The sequence below is a fragment of the Herpailurus yagouaroundi genome, unplaced genomic scaffold (genome assembly GCF_014898765.1).
Source record: "Herpailurus yagouaroundi ecotype Mexico unplaced genomic scaffold, PumYag 100, whole genome shotgun sequence".
Lineage (NCBI taxonomy): Eukaryota > Metazoa > Chordata > Mammalia > Carnivora > Felidae > Herpailurus > Herpailurus yagouaroundi.
The window spans coordinates 10552901-10568806 of record NW_024412391.1 but is presented as its reverse complement, the minus strand read 5'-3'; the positions used below and the strand labels follow the sequence as shown (position 1 = coordinate 10568806).

At 46.5% G+C, this 15906-nt stretch overlaps 1 protein-coding gene across 1 annotated transcript in view; it reads left to right on the top strand.

The window, feature by feature from the left end:
* Nucleotides 1-593: 593 nt before the first annotated feature.
* Nucleotides 594-15906, top strand: part of CHRM2 (cholinergic receptor muscarinic 2) — a 146570-nt gene continuing 131257 nt past the window's right edge. The window contains exons 1-2 of the mRNA XM_040471869.1: nt 594-1126; nt 1388-1550. The gene's annotated coding sequence lies outside the window, so the exon portion shown is untranslated. The remainder of the gene's footprint in view (nt 1127-1387; nt 1551-15906) is intronic.

Genomic DNA, 15906 nt, shown 5'->3' with positions numbered 1-15906 from the left:
GTTAGTATCTAAAAATAATAAGTACTCTTCTTGGAAGCCATTTCTCATTAAAATGAAGAAATGAAAACCTAAGGCTGTTCTGAACGCAAGAAGTTTGCATCTTAATTCTTTCCGTGGAGACCCCAAATTCCACGAAGTGCCATAAATACTTTGTAACCTAATGCCTATTCGTCGAAGAAACCATGGGCACTGGAACGCGCTTAAAATGAGAAACAACAACAACAGCAACAACAACAACCACAAAGATTACTTCTGTAACACACTTGCCAGTATCCCAAAGAAATAAGCAATCCGGGAGCAGTTCGGCACGATTACATGGTTACAAAGCATAGCGGATGCATGCTAACATTTTTCCCACCTGGAAAAACTGAGCTTAAGCATCTTCCGCAATCGAGAAGCAACACTGTGTTCTTCCCGATGTGTCCTATGTCACCTTTACAGCAATCATGTACTTGCAGGAAGGGGACTGGGTGGTGATGGTGCTGCAGCTGCTGGTGGTAACTGTCAAGGTTCTGGTGTAGAAACTGCAGATGGAGGGAGACCTGGGCTCTGGGGATGGACGTGGAGGAGCGAAAGGAGCCTGGACAAAAGGCTGTCATATTTGCTCAGAAGAACCGCCAAATCAGAGAGCAGAGGAGATTTCATTGGAGGAGCGCCTTCAACAGCAACTAATCCTGTCATATTGAAAGAAAATTGTAAATGTTCTCTTCTCCAGAAACTGTCCGCCCATTGCAGCTAATCGCACACACACGCAGGAAAACAGACAGGGTCTCCTGCTATACCAAAGGCGCCCGGGCGCAGAGACCCGCTCCGGAGAGCGAGCGCGCGCGCGCGTGCACACACACACACACACACACGCACGCACACACACACACACACACACACACACACACACACACACGAGCGCGCGCACACACGCCAGCCTGCGGGTTGGCTAAGAGCCTTGAAACCGCAGATCCCACTAGGAAATCGCCAGGGGCACTGAAGTAGGTGTTGTCCCCCCCGCACTAATTACTACTTCCCCCAGCACTTCGGTGAAGAAATGAATCCCGCCCGGCTCGCCGGTCCATCCAGGTCTCGGTCCTGTTTGGCTCTCCAGACTCGTCGTCGTCTCCGCGAAAGCCAGGTTTGAAAGTCCCCTTCGCGTTTCCTTTGGGGGCTCGGTGTGGAGGGCGGGGGCAGCGCCAGTGTAACTCCTGCCTGAACCGCGAAGGGGTTCCAGACTCGCCAAGTGACCGGGACCGGTGTGGGGGTGCGCGACTCTGCCCGCGCGCGCCCGCGCCCCGCTGCTCCGGTCCGCGCCTTTGGGTCCGCTCTCTCCCCGCCTCCCCGCCCCACCCCTCCGGGCGTCGCGGCCCCAACTAATCTTTCCCTTTTCTCTGGCAAGATCAAGGGAGCAAGCGAGCCGGCGGCCGGCTCCGGACTCTGAGCGGTGCGCAGCTCCTCCCCGGGCCAGTCAGCCCCGAACCTGCTAAGGGCTCCTCGCTCCTGCCAGCCTTCACCGAGGAAATCGCAGCCCCGGAGGCAGCTGGAGCTACAACCCGCGGCAGGTAAGGGCGCCACGCTGCCCGGCTCCCCGCTCGCCCGCGCCGGGGGACTCTGGCGCGGCTGGGTCCCTCCCAATCCCCAGGACCCGGCGTGGAGGGATCAAGGTGGCGAAGGGGGGGGGGGGGTGCTGGGAAATCGGACCATAGTCCTCCGTAAGTGCAGATTCAAAGATGGAAACTTTGACTCCTGGGGCTTGGAGGGCCGAGGGCAGTGATGGCGCGTCTGGAAGGAAGGGGGCAAACGAGGCAAAGCGCGGGGCGGGGGCGCGACACTGAGTCCGGCGGAATGTGGCTAAGGCAGCCTGGAAGCCGCGCCTGCGGAGCGTCGCGCCTCCTTCCAGCCCGCCGGCCCCGCCGCCGTCCCCGACCCCCAGCCCCCTCCCCGAGATGCCGTTGTGGGAGAGACTCGGAGAGCGTCGCCCTTGCTTGCCTCCCACGGTCCTTCCCGCTGCGGGGGGGCGGGGGGGTCTGGCCACGTCTGCCGGGCGTTTGGGGTGGAGGCCCTGCTCGCCCGGGTCCGCACAGCACCCCCGGCTCCGCCTTGCGAGCAGCGCCCCGGGCAGTCGAGCCACGTCTCGGGAGGGAGGCTTGCTGCTCGGCCAAGGGGCAGGGGGCGATAAGAACGAGGAAAGATCCCGGGACGGAGGAAGGGGGAAGCCTCTCGCAACCCCATCCCACCTCGGTCGTGCACACCAGGTCATCCATTCGCCTGGGCTTGGGGACGCTGCCCCAGTCCGGAGCCCGCGAGGTCCCGGATCCTGCCCGGGCTCCCCCGACCCCCACCTCACCCCCCGGTCCGGGGTCGCGGTTAGAGGCGCTGCACCCACAGCGCCCCTCGTCGTCCGCACCTGCGGACCTATGTGGTCGCCGCTAACTTGTAGCTCGCGGAACCCGCGAGGTGCGGTCCAAGCCCGCGCCGGGTGGATCGCGCAGGAATCCCACCTGTGCGCTCTGCCCCGTGCCCGTGACCCCCATCCCCGCGGGGGTGGAGCAGGCTCGCCTGGGAGAGCTTTCGAGAAGGGAAGACTCCCCCGAGTTAGTGACCCAGCAAGCAGCACGTACCTACTGCCTCAGTCTCCCCCAGCGTCCCCATCCCTTTCTCTACCCTCCTGCCCGTCGCTGTCCTCGAGGCTGCTTTGAGCCACAAAATCATCCCTGCGAGGCTCCGTGGCACCACCAGTCCCAGGCCAGGAGACCAAGGCTATTGCCTGTGTGGAAATATCTGTGGGAGTCGGTGCAGAGAAGCAGGAGGAGAGCATAGAAATGGAGGTAAACGCCTCAGGCAAGCAGAGCTGCCCGCCGATAGCTCACCCAAGCCGCCCTCCCGTGTCCTTATGTCAGTTCACGGCCATGGCAGGTCTGTGGCCTCATTCACAGGAGGGTTCCGAGTTGGCCAGACCAGGCACCGTGAGCCCAGCCGGAGCCAGGCGCCTCCCAGTCCTGAGCTTCGGAATCCCCCACACTGACTTTCTAGTTCTTTTCCATCTCTCTCTCTCTCTCTCTCTCTCTCTCTCTCTCTCTCTCTCTCTGTCTCTCTGTCTCTCGGTTTGTTTTGCGTTTCTTGCTCTTTCTCCTAGCGCTGGGTGCAGTGGGTACGTGGCAGCCAGCCGTGTGGTTCGGCCGTCCCCTAGTACACGCAGCCAGCGACACAAACACACGTCCCCACGCTCTACCGCACACTAGCCCGCGCCTTGGCACGCAGCCCCGGCTCCGCAGCCCCGGGCACCTGCGGCCTCGGCCACCCACCGCCATGGCCACTCAGAGGAGGGAGCCCTCCGGACTCCAGAGGGAAACCGCGGGGCGACCGGGAAGGCCTGGGAAAAAGTCGACTTTGGGGGTGGGGTGAGGGTGGGGAGGCTCTGGAGGAAATGGCCCTGTGCTCTGGCTCCTGCTGTCGCGCTCTTGTGAGCACAGTGTTCCGAGGGGGCCAGAGGCTGGGGCACACCAGGCCTCTGCCTTCAGCAAGCCTCAGGCCAGAGCCCCGCAACCCCCCCCCCCCCCCCCCCGCGGCCGGCGGGCAGCCTCTCCCCAGTCCGCCCTGGGAAGTCCAAATGGCTGGGTTCTGGGGTAATGAGCGCCTCACTTCCCTCCAGGCTCCTCTGGTTTCCCTGGATTCAGAGAGCTCTGAAAGTGAGGCAGCTCATAAAGTCCTGGTGTTCAACCCGGCGTCCTGGGGCAAAGGCCACGCATTGCATGTTGTTGGCGGTCTGCGTGTGTATACGGTGTACTGAAAAGCATATGGCAGGAGATTCCATTTTGACTGATAAGCAAATAATGATGCCAATACCCTTTAAGCCACAATTAGGCACGTGTGCATGCCGTATTTGGGGTGGTGACAACACGGGGACTGATAATCCTAGAGGTAACCTAGTGGATTTGGCCGGGAGACGGTTTCACGCTGGGAACGGTGCTGGGCTGCAATTTAGAACCCGGACTTTTTGAGCCTCTCCTCACATGGAGGGAAGAATCCTGTGCCAGTAAGGTTACAGCTTTGCGGGATTCGTCACCAGAGTCTCAAGAAGTAACATATTAATGCCAGGTGAATTTTTATTGCTGTTGCTAATATTAGTAATGTGTTCCAGTTGAGGCAGTACCTAGATAAGCAAATTCTGTGGATTCTGTATTTTTTACTGGGCTAAACAAATAGGCCAATTAAATCTGAAAAATAAAGGTGTGGAAGTTCCCTTAAAAAGGTGTGGAAATTCCAGCCAAGTGAGCTTAGGGTTTTAAAACTCTATGAATGAAGTAGGGTGGGAGTGGGGGAGATTCCTGGGACCCAAAATTGAGGGTGGGCTTCCAGACAGATGCTTGGTCTTCCCACAAAAGAAAGAGGCATAGTTGTTTATGTAAGGATGCCTCAGGGTGTCTGGAGAGGGAATGGAGTGACAACACAGGTGGATTTGAATATCCCTATCATAGTTCAAGTTCAAAGAAAACCTTTACAGCTCTCAACGTCAGGGGCAGATATGGAAAGAAGAGCAGTCAAGTGTAGGTGAAAGTCCCTTTAGGATGAGTCCCCACATTCTTTCAATTTGGGGACATTGCTCCAAATGTGACCCTATCCCCTTTGCGCAGATAACCCCAACGTCAGGCACTTGGAGGTACATCCTAGTGACGTTTTCCACTTCCAATCCAGGGCAGCCAGCCCCCAGGGCCAAGGGCACAGGAGGGAGGGGCAGCCTCTGAGGTCTGAAGGAAACAGCAGTCCCCAGCCTGCCGGCTGGCAGGGAAAACATGGCGGCACCCGAGTCAGTGGAGAAGGAGAGGCAGGCTGATGAGGAGGTGCCTGTCTCTCTGATCCACAGCAGTGGACAAAGTTAAGGCAAGTGCAAAAGGGAAGAAGAGGGGCAGCAGAATAACAGGAAGTGGAGAGAGGAATGGGAGAGAAAACAACGAGGTCGAGAAGCTGGGTGTGCCATCAGAAGTGCTTGGTGGAGCCCGCATCACTGATGTCAGGCTTTGTTTGGGGTCTGCCTGTGAGAGAATGCGTGTCAGTGCTTATCCACACCCAAGCACTCACACCCCACTCGTGATCTGATCTTCCTCCTTCTTCACTTTCCTCAGTAGGATCTAGAGACCGACCGACACATTTGCTGACACGTTTTCCTTGACGGACTGGCTTTCCTCGTTTAAACTCACATTTGAGCTGGCTGGACATTTCATGGTATGAGTTCCGGGTAATTTTTCTCAGACTCCTATATATCAAACACTGTCCATGTTCTCCTGACTGTTACTACCTGTCTTTCAGTCCTATCCCCTGTCTTCACTTTGTCTGCTTTCAGTTCATGGGGCAGGTGTTGGGACTGTGTTTGTTGTAAGGTGTCAGAGCCAGTGGACCGACTGTATACCCCAAAGCTCGGCTAGGTCACGGGGGGGCCGGGGGGGGGGGGGGGGGGGGGCGGTGGTGTCTTTCTGTGGGACAAAGGGAGCAGGTTATTTTTCCTTGGAAATGAGTTTTTAGATTGTGTTCTAAGTCTCTGGCACCGTCCTAAGCACCTTTCGTGTATTATATCATCTGTTAGTGCTTTATCCCCACTGTTTCAGATAGCGTCTGGCACATTCTAGAGCTCATTAAATATGTGTTGAATGAATGAATAGATGAAGCAGTTCTCATTTTATCCTTGCAACAGTGCTATGAGGAAGATGTTATCTTCCCCATGTTACGGCATCCAGAGGGGTCAGGTAACGGCCCAGTTTTGCACAGCTTGTAAGTTGCAGCCCCAGGATGCAAACGCACAGCCTGTTGCACTTCAGTCGTTGTCTTGTGCTGTACCGATTGGCTCTCGGAATGGTGGCAGCATTCATTTTGCCTGTGTTTGGGGAAGTCAGAGCTGTGGTGTCCAGAGTTCAGCATTGTTCTCCTCATCCTTTTTTTTTAAACTTTTTTTTTTGACGTTTATTTATTTTTGAGAAAGGGAGACATAGCATGAGAGGGGGAGGGGGCAGAGCACATGAGAGAGACACAGAATCCAAATCAGGCTCCAGGCTCTGGGCTGTCAGCACAGAGCCCGACGTGGGGCTCGAACTGACAAACCACGCGATCATGACCTGAGCCCGAGTCAGACGCTTAACCAACTGAGCCACCCAGGCGCCCCTCTCCTCATCCTTTTAATTCAACTCTGCATGTGCTTGTTGGAGCCCCTAAATCCTAAGCAAGAAAGATCCAGTGCCAACTAGCTTCTTCTTTGGCACAACATGCTTGTTCTGATTAATCAGTGAATGCCTCTGGCAAAAGAAAACAAGGGCACTGAAATCACCTGGAGTTTTGGCAGATGTTCTTTTCGCCTATGGCTCTACTAAGATTTTCTTCTGTCTGGTGCTCAAGGATGAGGGAGGATGTTGGTATCTTTTAGAGTGGCCCGTGATCTGTGTGGAAGTGGGGGAAGTGGCTTTTCCACCGTGATTCAGGGGACCAAGAACTGCCTGAGAACACACATACCCCGACTTCCAGTCTAGTTTTCTCTTCGTTTTGCCATGCTGAAGTAGTTCCGCGTAATTTATTAAGATTGCTAGAGCTCAAGGTTCTGAATTCCAGTGGCAACTTTTCATTTTAGTTAGAATTTACTACCCACCTTTGTTTTGAAAGGCGTGATGTGGCTTCTGGGAAACAGCCATTGGCAAAGGGCGAGTGAGGTAGGTTCTGGCTGGTCTGCTTCCTTCCACACTTCATATATTCTTGTCTTTATTTCACTTCCCTTTCCCCCCCCCCCCTCATGTTCAAGCTCCTTCTTTTATACTGTGACCTAAATATACAATCATCTTAACTGGTGCTGTTACCATGGTAATGCTTCATGGTAGATAAGGGTACACACTAAAAAATCAGTTTCTTTCATTAGCAGTGGAATTCCTTGTCTTTCCCTCTCTCCCAAATCCTGGCTTTCACTGAATGATGCCCTCTGGTGTTCAGGAACAGGAAGCACAGTACTTTGGATAGGGCGAGAACATCTTTTTTTAAACTTTGAGGAAATTTCACTTCCAATTTTAATTTGAGATAGACACAAGCAAGAAAGACCTGTAAGTAGTATATTTTTTAAAGCAGAAGGATTAGTCAAAGAAATTCATTGCCTGGACATAGGGCTGTTTACTCTGTAGAATTCTAGAAAGTTATGGGAAAGCTGGGATATTTATACCCTTCTATGTTTAAAATTTCTGTGAAAATATTTCTGTGGGAGACAAAGAGATTCCACCGAGGTATCTCTGAAGAAGAATCTAATGGAATCTTGTATATTTTGAAGTCTTTAAAACTTCAAAATGGGAGTCTTTTACCTTTAGAATGGGAACATTTTCTTGTTTGATAGGATATAGATATAGATATAGATATAGATAGTTTTATATTGTAAATATTTTTTAGTTGTTTTGTTATATAAGAAACTTGAAAGTTTTACTCTCTGTTGTGTGAATGGTAATGTCAATCTGTACATTATTTTTTTTATTTTTTTATTTTTGAGAGAGAGAGAGAGAGAGAGAGAGAGAGAGAGAGAGAGCATGAGCAGGGGAGGGGCAGAGAGAGAGGGAGACACAGAATCCAAAGCAGGCTCCAGGCTCCGGGCTGTCAGCCCAGTGCCTGACGTGGGGCTCGAACTCATGAGCTGCAAGATCAAGACCTGAGCTGAAGTCGGATGCTTAACCAACGGAGCCACCCACGCACCCCTGTACATTATTATCAATCACAAATTACATGACACGTTAGAAGGAGTGACGTTGATCTCCAATAAGCAATGTCTTCTTGTGTTCTCGGTCCAGATTCTACTTACGCCATCTAATGGTGTCTCCCAGTCCAACCTGTCTCTGAGAATTGCCTCCTCTCCATCCACATAACTTTTCCAGGCCTTTAGCTTCTCTCACATGAACTATCACCAGGGCCTTGCATTTCTAACTGGTCTCCCACCTCCAGTGTTCCCCTAGTACAATCTATGCCTCACACTGCCAGCATGACCTTTCTAAAATGCAAATCTGAACATGTCATTCTCTTGTTAAAAATTCTTCACTGCTTCTCAACTGTGTCGGGTAAACTTGAAACTCAAACCCACATGAGATCTTCTTCCATAACTGACCAAAGCCTTTTTGCCAGGTCCTGTCTCTCTCTGCGTGTCTATATTCTCCCACTGCACAAGGAGATAATACACATAAACGGCTGTATAATGACCGACCCGAGAGAAATGCAAAATAAATATTGGCCAGTATATTTATTTTTCTCTTTATTCTCCTCCTCTTCTTCGTCCTCCTCTTTATCTAATCTATTATTAGGATAGTAAGCAGTGAGAAACGTGACCCGTATACTGGCCATCACCCAAACTTAGGACAGTAGCTAAGAAAAGCTGTGATGTGGCTGAATATTTTACACTCTGTATCTCATTTAATCTCCCACAGTCAGGCACACTGTGTCATATGTTCTGGGTACATGTATATGTTAGTTGTTTTGATATGCGTAGTCGAAATAAGAATAGTGCCACTTCTGTCACTTGATCGTTATAGCAAAGTGCTTGGGACGTGAAAACACAGGTTTTTCATTTTCTGTGGGGTTGGCTGAATTGTGTTCTTGGATAGTAAACTGCACTGTTTACAAAAGGCTTGGCCTGTGGAAGTGTCAGGCAACTTGCACAATATTAACCGATGCTGCTGGTAGAGCCTCATCTGGACCTTCCCAGGGAGGCCCAGGAGATCTGAGAGCGAACCGAGGCCGTAATTTTATAAACACGTAAGTTTCAAATGGATTGGAAATGTGGAGCTTCGTGTTTTCCCAATGTTTTCAGGAACAGTATGGAACTTCATCAGTATGCATCGTCTCCCAGTCTCTTTCATTGTGGCAAGGGAGCTGGAAGCATCTCCCCAGGCCACACACGGGTTGAAATTCACATGTCCAGCCTGTGGATAATGTGCAACAGTAGCAACAACAAAATTATAAGATGTGGACTCTTCCGGTCAGTGGAAACGAATAGCAGAAAGTGTGGGAGCAGAGCCTTATTTTCAAGTTCTCTATTTCCTAGGTTCAGAAAAGTCACAAAACCAGGACTTCTCTTTTCTGAACCCTGTATGCCCTTGAGTGTTGATCTCATGGTAGAACTGGGGGTCACGTTTTCAGCAGTCGGTATTCAAGAGTTACCAGGTAGAGTGCTCTGAATAACCAGACTCTGAAGAACTTAAACCATGACTGTCTCCTAAAAAGGCCTTTCAAAGATTAATTCATGGGTTGAGTCATTGAAATACCATTTCTCTTGCAAAGATTTTAAGGTAGCAGGTTTGGGGTCAGGCCCAGGAATCTATTTTTTAACTAGTATCTCAGGTGATACTGAGGTGGGTGATCACAGGGCCACATTTTAAATGATACCAGATTGAAGAATTGGCATCTAAAGGGCATCGAAGAGGAACAAAGATAGGATGCTCAACCTGAACGTCGCCGCCCTGACGTCGTACGGGTTGTGGCCAGAGACTTTGATTTTCTTTTATCATCAGTAGATAAATAACTACTCGGGAGGGCAGCCATAGGGAAAGATGCTTCTCTTCCATTTCACTGCCCCTGTACCTGTTTATCGAGAGGGGCACAGACCCCACGTGTATTATCTTCTGTTAACTCAGCCCTGGCCATTTAAGACGTAAGCACTTGATTTCGTTTCTCTGCTTTGCTTCACTCGTTCCCCTTGACAATTCCTCTCATTCTCCCTGCCATCTTCCTGGGAAGATTTCTTCATTATTCCAGAGCTCCTCTGTAGCTCTCTCCTATCTGGTTTTCTGACCAAGTTTCCATTACTAAGCCACTCAGGCCAACCACCTGGCCCTCATTGTCTTCCTCTCTGACAGCCCTGGAGGAGGTGTTAAGAGGGAGGGAATTGTCTTAAATGTTAATGGCCATACATTTCACTGTTAACTGGTTCCAAATGGCGGTGCCCTGTCGTGATCCTCAGTAACAGACTGATCTAGCATATATAATCCCTCCTCTAGGAACAGGAAAGTTGTAATGAGTTTTCTTCATGTTTTTGCTCACCCTTGGTCGTGAACTTTAATGACCACTTTTGGTCACCACTTTAATAAAGCAAAGAGCTTTACTGCCTTGCCTCCCCAACTATGCCAAGCCAGTAAACAAGATGGAATAATACAGGAAGACCAGCCTATTATTTCTTGACTGTTTAACCACTGGGGAGATCTTTAGGAGGAGTGCGATGGGGAGTTAAAGAATTACAAGAAGACTGATTTCTCCCACTCTTCATAAAATCCAAGCATGGCCTAAATTTGATTGGTAGAGAGAAGAACATACATTTCACAATCGGATATTGTGGGACACAGTGAAGATTTTCTCAGAGCCTGTGCCTTGCTCGTCACCTGCTCCAGAGAGAAAAGGCTCCTACCATATAAGCAGCATAAAAATAGAAAATGATAGGAAAACCCTACTTGACTGTGCTCTTTAGAGAGCATCAGGACACTTGGTTTCATTTTAGGGACAAGATAAAGAGCAGCCCCAGGGCCAAAGTGTTTCCCAGATCTGGCCGCTAGTTTCTTGCTTCTTCCTCAAAATTACTTTTCTGTCAGATTTTATCAGTGGAGTGGGCAATTATGTCCTCATGTAAGCCTCAACGTTACAAACTTGTTTTTCTCCCCTTGTACTGTGTGTTGGGAATACTGGAGGCAAGGAGTGGTGGATGATGTAGTTTAATTTCTGTTGTCTTGGCCAATGGATGTCACTCGAAGGTAAACAAGGAGTCAGACTTTTGCTTTGATTTTAAAGTGAGCGTGACTGGATATTTCCATGTGAGGGAAAATTTCAAATTTGGGGCGAGATACATTTCTGTGACCATCATAATCACAACAAAAACTAGGAAACAACAGCCACTCTTTCTTAGGTACCAACCAAGTTTCAGGACCCATGCCCTTTCTTTACGTATATCATTCCTATACGTCATGCCAACCCTATGTGTTAGATGTTTGCTATTTGTTTTTTTCTCTGTAAGTCCAGAAGCTGGAGCTCGTTGACACAGAAAAGTTTGTTCTAGGTCTTAGAGGGAGTTTGTTGCCACAGGCATCAGTCTCCTACCTGATGTCAGAGAACAGTTTAAAATTTGTTTTGTTTTGTTTTACTATGCCATAAGCAGGGTTGTTTTCTTTTTTAATGAAGAATGGCTCATTCTATCATTTGGTATCTAGTTTCAATAATAAAGCGAAAGAAACAGAGGGAGAAGAGAAAAAGACAGAGAGGCACATCACACTTCGAGTCTTGAGTTAGTGCTTAGGAAAGAGAATCATGAAAACCAAGTTTATGTTCGAGGAATTGGTCTCAGGTGAGATTCAGAATGTGTTGTGGCTACTTACCACTTGGCTGAGTCTAATTCTAGGCTTCAGTTTGAAAATGCTTGCTCCTTCCTCGTTCCTGGGAACTCTTTCCAGGCACAGCGGGGGGAAAGTGTCTCAGCAAGCCTTCCAGGTACGGAATTCCTAAGGTAGATAATATGATTTCATGAATATTTATAAAGCATATGTATGTTAGAGAGTTTTTGTTGCCTGCAAAAACACTGTGTGCTAGTAAAATATTACTTAATCTCCTTCTATTTCGTATTATTCTGTGTATTCCATTTCTCTGCAAAACGATTGCTATTACTTAACATTAACCTCTGCATTGCAGATCTAAAAACACAAAAGGCCAAAAGAATTATTTTGAGGGATGAACCATGAGTGGATTGATTCTATTTCTGTTTACACTGTCAACTCTGTTTGTTTGTATGTCCAGAGTCTCCAGAGAATCATTAGAATGATAATACCAGCTAATTTTTTACAATTAATTGAAATTTCACACTCTCACATTTCAGTCTCAGTCTATATTTTTACACACTGACACTTTTAATCAAGGATTATCTTTCACAAGGGACCTACAACAGGGCCCTAATTAATTAAAGTGATAATTGCTCTTCTCCCTCCTAGTTTGTTATATAACACATCCTTCAGGAAATTCGCATCCTTAGCGTCCCTCTTTAAAATTCCTTCATTTATGAGGAGAGATACCGTGGCTTCTACCTCTTTAAGAATTTACTAAAAACTGGATTTTTTTTATTTTCAATTACATTCAATTGAGTTTTTTATTTTCAGGCAGAGATACAGAAAAGAGGTCATATTTGTATTCCAGCAAGTTTCCATATTCAAAAAAAGAAAAGAAAAGAAAAGGATGTCTTTGGATCCTGGAAGCATCCAGATTAAATCCCAGGGGTCGTTTTCATGGAAGAAAAAAAAAAAAGAGGCCGTCAGGTGTGTCCTCTTTTGATGTTAACTAGCTCATTTGTTTCTTTACCCAGTGCAAGTTCCCATGGTCTTGGATCTTTCTTTGGTTCCTCAATTCTCTGCTACTTAATTGCCCCTCTCTCTCTGTAGCTTTTATAGTGCCTAAGGTTTGTTACATTTTTCCCTCTGGTGTGGTCCCATTATTTTAGTAGATACTGAATCTAGAGACTTGGCTATAATTGGCAGCCCTGCTCTCTTCTCCTTTAATAGATATCGCTCCAATTCCTGTATTTTGGCACCTTTTGGTACGGGATGCATTTTCAGAAGTAATTGATGGCGGCTGTAAATCCGTTAGCTCATTTCCCTAAGACTTAGAAATTGCAGATCATTGAAATCACTGCACCATGTATTGGTCAGATTTTTCGAAAGGTCATTATCCCTGTTTGCGGCTCTTAATGAAATTAGTGTGACTTATTCCACTTGCAGCAAATATCTGGCTCTTTTTTAAAATCCTTCTTTTTTTTTCCTCTCAAACTCCCATGTGCCCTTAGTTTACATTTGCACTATAATTGAAAATGGAGCAGTAGCAATAGTTCAGTTATCTAAACTTCAAACTGGTATTTTTGTATTACTCTGTATAATTACCGAAAGATAACTTTTCTTACTGCAGTAGCTTTTTTTTTTTTAAATAAACTATTTTTTATAATGGATTTAGGTTCACAGCAAAGTTAAGGAGAAAACACAGCGCGTTCCCATAAACTCCCTGCCCCTATGCACTCCCCTACTGTCAACACCCTACACCAGACTGGTACATTCCTTACGGTAGGTGAGCCTACTTGAACACATCCTAATCAGCCCAAGCCCATAGTTTTACACCAGGGTTTTGACAAATATGTAATGACATGTATCTACCATGGTAGCATAATAAAGAGTAGTGTCATTGCCCTAAAAATCCTCTGTGTTCTCCCATTTATCCCTCCATCCCTCCTAACCTTTGGCAATCACTGGATCCTTTTATTGTCTCTCTAGTTTCATTTCTTCCAGAATGTCATATATTGGGAATCATAGGGTATGGAGCCTTTTCAGATTGGCTTTTTTCATTTACTAACATGCATTTAAGGTTCCCCCGTGCCTTTTCATGGCTTGATAGTTCGTCGCTTTTTAGTGCTGGATAATATTCCATGGCATTGGTTTTTCTTTAGTATTTTCATTAAATCAGCAAATGATTTTTTCTTACTTCTTGAAGATACCTTTTAGCTATGCATTCGAGAGATATTTTTTTTTTCATTTCATTACGTGTATTATTTTATTCTTGTGTTGGATTTTCTCTAATCATATAGTTCCATGTTCTTAAATTCTGGAGCTTTCTAATAATAGTCACAGCAGAACTCATGTTGTGAATATTTTAATTCTCTTTTTTTTTCCCTTTACTATTTCAGCAATTAGTGAGAAAAGAGCATTGTTAGTTGCTTGTGGTTTTTATGTAACTATTTTTGTTTTCTTTATATTATATTTTTTATAAGATGGTTTTTTTTAATTACTTATTTGGTAATTCCAGCAACAAAAATCTTTCACCTTTCTCATGAAAAACTTAAATGGTTTGTGTATCCAGTTTTGGTCATTCTTCTACTCCATTGTGTCTGCATATACAAGAAGAGGTTAAAAAAAAAAAAAAAAAAAAAAAGGACACCACGGGGCTATTTGTTTTCCATTTCTCCTTCCCAGTTGACTTTCCAAGCTTCAGCAGTGAGGGCTCCTGAGGAAGCTAAGTAAAAACCCAAAATTTACCCAAGATACTTTCTACTGACCCGTAAATGGAGCGCTATGAATCTTATTTTGTTTTACCCAATGGGAGACCAAGCATTCTTGTTTCTATTTGAGAAGTCAACAGAGTCCTAAGAGGTTCATTCATACTCCTCCTCCCTTTTCTCTGTTCTCTGCCTTCAGGAAAAGTGATGTTATTTGATAGCATTGATCTAGTCATTCCCGGTATTCAGACGTGACCTTTGCACTGGGAAGCTTATGATACCCACTTTTTTAACTTGACTTTTAATGTCTTTGCTTGAGCCCACTCTTCAGTTTCCACACATATCGTATATTTAACTCCTTTATATAATGAATTGTCATTGATATTCTCTGGTTTCTTTAGAAGAAACCTGGTCCATATGGGCAAGATTTGTTTTTTTCTTTTTAAATTCTTCTTTTCAGCATTGAATCTTGTGCCCAGATCTATTCTTGTCATATAACAGAGCTCAATAAATATTTATTTAATGATAATTTTGTGCCACTAGTATGCTCAAAGTTTGAAGTTTCTTCCTACCCCAAATTGTTTCTTCTGTTGGTTTCATAATAGCAAGTTATCATTTTCTGAAATAGCTCAAAGAATCTCCTTTCTAGGTAAAGAGAAAAAAAGTGTTTTCAGAATAAATCTTTCCTTCTGGCACATTTTCCTGCTTTGGAGACCAACACTTCACCTAAACCTGAGCAAAAATTTTTATGGGCTATCTTTGTAGGTATATAGTAGTAGTATTACTTCATTTAAGTTCAATGTAATTAATATCTAGGACCTGAACTTTTAAAGGAACACAACTTGTTTAGTTTTATGTGGAACCTACGTCGAAACAAATTTTAGCCAGCATAGATCACGTTTGATTTAAACAGACCCTTTTTCCCTGTACCAGGATGGATTTGCAGGACTCATGATTGTTTTTGTTTGACTCCATCCGCAAGACACATGACCAAAGATATAGAACAATTCACATCATGAAACTAAGTACCATATTGGATAACTTGCCATACTACAGCTTTGGTCTCATGCATAAAATTGGAGGATTCATTTATTCGTTCTCATATTCATTCACCAGCAGATATTTGCTAAACACTTATTTTGTGCCTGACACTGCTTGCGTCCCCACTTTCCCCTCGGACCTGACCCCTCTCTGTCATCACACACGAGTTATCACCTGGGAAGGAGAGGCCCACATATACCCACTTTGACCCTCTCTAAGGCTGCGCGTTCCCCCGGACCTGCACCGCCACAGCCTCGGCAGTCACAGCCCTGTGCTCCCCTGGTTTCGGGAATCTTCCACTGGCCTTCACCGCTTCTCCACAGTGTAAGAAGAAAAGGCTTGGACCACTGTCCCTGACTTGAGGCTTCAGTGTCTCTCAAAAGGCATTCCCACTGTCAGGCAGTATAGAGTAGAGGTTAAGAATATGACCTTGGGGACAAATGCATTGTTTTCAGTTTACCTGTAGTTCCTTCAGCTTCACATTCAAGAATTTAGCAAAGCCAACTTCATCTAGTTTGACACCCTTATTTTACAGTTAAGGAGACTGTGATCAAGAAGTACTAGTGGCTTGTCCTGTGGGTGACGACGAGTTGAAGTGACAAAGCCAGGATTTGGCGTCTGAACATCCTGATACCCAAACCATTGTCAATTTCATTCCTTCACCATGACTACGTTACGAAATGTTCCACAGGATTATTTTTAACCTTAGAGTTTAATTCCTTCCAAGAAAGACTTGAGCTCCAAACAAAACAAAACAAACAAACAAAAAAAAACCCCTTCTAATTCTTCCTTATTTGCGTGGGACTTCTGATTCTTTTCTCCACTTCCCATCGTCTGTTTCCTTGATGATTTACAGAGGGGTCTCAATT